Raw genomic sequence first — 5184 nt, forward strand, 5'->3', positions numbered from 1 at the left:
CGACTCTCCTGACCGCCAATTCTGGGATTACCTTTTCCTCCAGAGCCCACGAAGGGCAGACACCTGGGCACGCGTCTCTGCACCCCAGGGGGAAAAAATGGAAGTGGGGTCTGGGAGACTTAATGCAGGAGATAGCCGTGCGCTATGCATGAGCCTACGGGCGGGGACTGAGCCGGGTGGGGAAGTAGAGCAGCTGTAAAGGTACATACGCTCTCCCAAAGATATTACTACTGTTAAGCGCAAAGTCGCGAGCGACCAAAAGTCACGTGGGAGATTGTAGCATCAGTGGGTCACGTGAGCCTCTGAGAGGCTTCAGGCCCGGGGTAGGTCTATTATCTTTAGCGGCACCCAGACTGGCGCCATTTCCTTGAATCTTCTTGCTCCCCGGAAATGGGGACGCCCCCTGTCCTTCTTCCCAGAAGGGAGAGTTATTTGTGTAGGAGAGAGAAGCAGGTGCCCAGGAACCCTGCGGAAGCCCGCCCAGGTGCACTGAGATCTGAGGGTATGCACGCGTGTCCCATAATGGAAGAGGTTCCTTTGCGGCCCTATGGGGACGCTGCCGCGTGGTGACGTCAAACACGGTGTCGGGAGGAAGGGGCATGGGAGCCCGGCTGCCCACCGCATGACAATGCCCTTTCTTTTCAGGCTGGCAGGCCCTAGGCCTCCGCAGTGCTTTTGGAATGGAGAAGTGCAGGGGAGGTACTTCTTTGTCTATTTACAGGGAGCTAGAAAACCAAAATGGTTTTAAAGTAAGTTAAAAGAGCAGTTCAAAATCTTCCCTCAAAGCAGACTCCAGACTACCCTGGTTTCTTGGCAAGTCCAACTAAACATGTCATAAGAAAAACAAAATTTACATTTTATTTTTTTAAAGATTTTATTTATTTATTTTTACAGACAGGAGAAGGGATAGAGAAAGAGGAGAGAAATATCAATGTGTGGTTGCCTCTGGCAACCGGGGACCTGGCCCGCAACCCAGGCATGTGCACTGACTGGGAATTGAATTGGAGACCCTTTGGTTTGCAGGCCGGTGCTCAATCCACTGAGCCACACCAGACAGGGCAAAATTTACATTTTAATCAAATACTTCCAGAGGTATGGAGAATGTGAGACAAAAACAGGAAACACTTCAAATTTTTATGAAGCCTAGTATAACCCTGATAGGAAAACCTGACAAGAACAGCAAATTAGCCCTGGCCTGGTAGCTCAGTTGATTAGATTGTGGTCCCCAAAAGCCAAGGTTGCAGGTTCCATCTCCCGTCAGGGCACATACAAGAAGCAGCCAATGAACGCATAAGTTAAGTGAAACAACAAATCACGTTTCTCTCTCCCTTCTTTTCTATTTCTCTAGAAATCAATGAATAAATTTTTTTAATGTTTTTAAATAACCATCAAATCGAAGAAAAATTATATGCCTGTTTTGCTCATCGATGTAGAGGCAGACACTCATAAACAAAAAGTTAACCAAATCTAGTATTATATAAAAAGAATACTACATTATGAACAAGTTAGGTTGTTTTAACGTAAGAATTAAATGTAATAACTGATTAATGGAGAAAATATGCTCATCTTAAATGTAAAGAAATGATTAAGTTAAAATTTTATTCATCGTAGGTACTCATGGAAAATCAGGACTGTAGCCAAGCCCCTTTGATCTGAATGCCCCTAGTATTTTTGTCAGCTAGACATAAATTGTTTAATTCTTAATCAAGGTTTAGTTCCCATGTTAACAGCTTTTTCTGCTCAATTCCTTTTGTCCTCACGAAGGTAGTCACAACTTGTTGATGTACTATCTCTTTGTCAAGCAGGAGATAACTTAAGTGTCACTAAGAGAATTTAAGAATTTGTTTTGCAGAAGGGAAGAATGTCTTCAAGGTAGCTGTGACCAGGAGTCTGATGTGAAAAAGTTTTATCTGTGATTGAAGAAACACAGACCTCTCCCAGTTCCCTAGAACTCCCTCTCTCTCTTCTTCACCCTGAAAACTCTTCTGCTTGGTTCAGAACTTCAGAGATGATCTTCGGACATTAGCCCACCATCTTCCGGAATAAAGTAAAGTTTCCTTTCCACCCACTACTTGCCTCTGGAGTATTGGCTTTCGAGCAATGAGCAGCCAAACTTGGTTTCTCAGTAACAGGGTAAGGGAAATTAATCTGACAAATGCTATCTAAAAAAACAAACAAACATCTAACACCCTACTTAATGGTAAAACATTGAAAGCTTTCTCTTTTTCACAATGTTCTGTTGACAAACCTGCGGACTTTAACTCTGTAGTTTCTCCCAGTCTGGATATTGCTGATGCCACATACATGGAGCATTTCAACATGTTTCTGTGCCATGTCCCACTAATTGGTATGTGGATTGTTTTACTTTTTTTTAGACATAATAATCACAATTGTTTTATATCTGTATCATAATAATTCTAATGTCTGAATTGTTTTCAGTTTCCTTTCTGTTGCCTGATATTTCTGTGTATGGTACACGGTGTCTAGTTTCCTGGTGTGTTCACTGCTTATCCTTGAAAAACTATGTGAGAAAAATATTTAACCCTGGCTGGTGTGGCTCAATGGATTGAGTGCTGGCCTGCAAACCAAAGGGTCACTGGTTCAATTCCAAGTCAGGGCACATGCCTGGGTTGTGAGCCAGACCCCCAGTGGGAGGAGTGTGAGAGGCAACCACACACTGATGTTTCTCTCCCTCTCTTTCTCCCTCCCTTCCCCTCTTTCTAAAAATAAATAAAATCTTTTTTAAAACAGTTTTTGTGGCTTTATCCAAAGAGGATGATTCATTTGCTCCTGCTAGGTGCCTTAAGGCCTTCTCAGTATGAAACCAATTATCACAGTGTGAGGTTCCTTTGGTCACTGCTAACCCAGGCTACAAATAAGAGCAAGAGCTGCCCACTGACTACATCTATTCAAAGATGGGATTGTTTTTTCTTTTTTACTCCTATTAAAGTCTATGTAAAAGTAACCCTTTCTAAAGTTCTGAGATACTGGTTCACCTTTACCCTTAAGAGAGTCCCAACTTAATATGGGAAGAGTCACCTAACAGCATTTTCACCTTGGGAAGCCCTGGACCTTGGCTGCTCTTCCCAGTGAAGCTACTAAAAACAAAGCCAGATGTTCCCTGACTGGAAAATGTCCTCAGGGCAAGAGTGACTTTTGTGCTACTGTGCCCCATTTGCTTTTCTGGATTCTCACCTCCACTTAGCTTTTGTCCTAATAGTTCCTTACTGTCTTGTCAGCAATTTGAGGCTTTGGGAAGTTTTTAAAAAACTAGTTTATTCAGCATCTTTAGTTGTTATCAGTGGGCATATTGGCCTGAATAACCTAGCCCTTTGTAACTGAAAACAGAGATTTGAGATTTCATTCACTTTCTTCAGACCCTTTTATATCTCAAGATACCTTGCTGAAAGCTTCCTTCTTGCATTACATGTTTTTTTCTTACCTGTGTGCTTTGTAGACCATTACCCTATTTTCTAGCATTTAATTTTGATATAGTGATTGCTAATGCCAGCCTGATTTCCCCTATCCTTTATAGCTGATGTGCTTTTTCTTTTTCTTTTTCTTTTTTTTTTTTTTATGGATAAACTACTTTTTTCAGGGTCAGATTTGGAGAAAATTTACTATAATGAGTCTCTTAGCTATTGAGGCTCCCTCCTACTAGATAAGTAGGTAAAGAACAACCTTAACTACCACAGAGGATGCAGGAAATCATCTAAATTTCTTTTGTCCTTGTTTTATATATTTAGTCTTCACATACACAAACATATGATCAAAGATGCAAATATGGATAATCAAGGACATTATTTATTTAGTGCCTTCTATGTGCTGTTATAGCAAATAACATGGGATTTTGTGGTACTGTATATGTACGTTGTTAAAGTTACATACGTTTAAGAGCATAGAATATGTTTAAGAACATAAGTAGTGTTTATAAAAGCGTGGAAAACTTAATAAGGGAGTGGGAAAGGTTAATAAGGGACTAGAAATGGTTTATAAGTGTGTGGGAAGGGTTTATAAAGCCTTAAAATATATCTAAATACTAAAATAAATGTTCCCCCTGGCTGGTTTGGCTCAGTGGATTGAGCGTCGGCCTGCAAGCTAAGTGTCGCTGGTTCAATCTTCCAGTCAGGGCACATCAGAGAAGGAAAACTCTGACTCCAAAAAACCTCCGCTGCCTTGCGGCATACCTCTTCAGGGGAAAGGCTAAGGGAGTAAACCCCGACAGAAAATCCGGAGCCGGAGTCCCTAAGGCGGTTTGACGTTGTAGTCAACACCAACAACTCCTGCGGCGCACCTGAAGCCAAGCTGTATTGACTCTGTCTTTCCCTTGGATCCTTCAGCTGTGAAGAGAGGGGGGGTCTGCTGCATGGGCAACAGCAGACCCTCCATATCACCCTGCCCAGGCTCTGTAGCTTCAGCTTCACTGGACAGGACACTCCAGCGTCATCGCAAGATGTCGATTCAACACGGGAGGAGACAGATACCGTGTCACTCCCGAGTCGGACTGCACAGCCATTCTCGGCGGTGCAGATAGACTCTTAAGAAGCTACACCATCCTCTCTCGAGACGGACGGCTGCCGACGACTACAGTGGTTCTCAAGCAAGGACACTGTAGAAATCTATGAGGATATCAACCGGACTTTGTGGACTGTTTCTGGGATTTCCAGAAGTTTAATAGGCACTGGGGTATAGATGAAACTGCATAGAGTTTGACAGAGTACATATCCTGATTCTTTTCTCAGCTAGCTTCAAAACAGAAAGCAAGTTAAACTATTCAAGCCTCTATTTTCTTATCTCTAAAATGGGGATAGCAATGTTAACTCTCCAGTTCCTCAGTTATCACCTCATTACTGCCAAAAGTTCTATTTACCTTGGATTTTCAAAATTTCCCCAAACCTGGGATCCAGTAACGATACAATTATTGAAATGGTCCCTGCTGAGAGGAAGAATGAGCAGGTCTAGCTTTCTGAAGTGAACACTAGATGGCAGCATCTACAGGCGGAATTTTCTGTTACCAGACCAATTGGGATTCTGCCTTCAACCACAGCCTCTCTCCTCCAAAACAGAAGAGAAGCTCAGAGACCTTCCTCCTTGTCAGTTGAAACAGCACTTAAGGGACAATATTTGACAGTATTTGACAGAGACTAAACTAATAATAGTAAAAGCTAATATAGTATTTACTTT

At 42.3% G+C, this 5184-nt stretch overlaps 1 long non-coding RNA gene across 1 annotated transcript; it reads left to right on the forward strand.

The window, feature by feature from the left end:
- The first annotated feature begins 362 nt into the window (after positions 1-362).
- Positions 363-2024, forward strand: LOC150013022 (uncharacterized). Its single transcript, XR_016510794.1, has 3 exons — positions 363-502; positions 646-749; positions 1853-2024. It is a non-coding gene; the product is annotated as an uncharacterized LOC150013022 (long non-coding RNA).
- The last annotated feature ends 3160 nt before the right edge of the window (positions 2025-5184 follow it).

Source organism: Furipterus horrens, unplaced genomic scaffold (assembly GCF_987537825.1).
Source record: "Furipterus horrens unplaced genomic scaffold, mFurHor1.1.pri manual_scaffold_4, whole genome shotgun sequence".
NCBI classification, from domain to species: Eukaryota; Metazoa; Chordata; class Mammalia; order Chiroptera; family Furipteridae; genus Furipterus; species Furipterus horrens.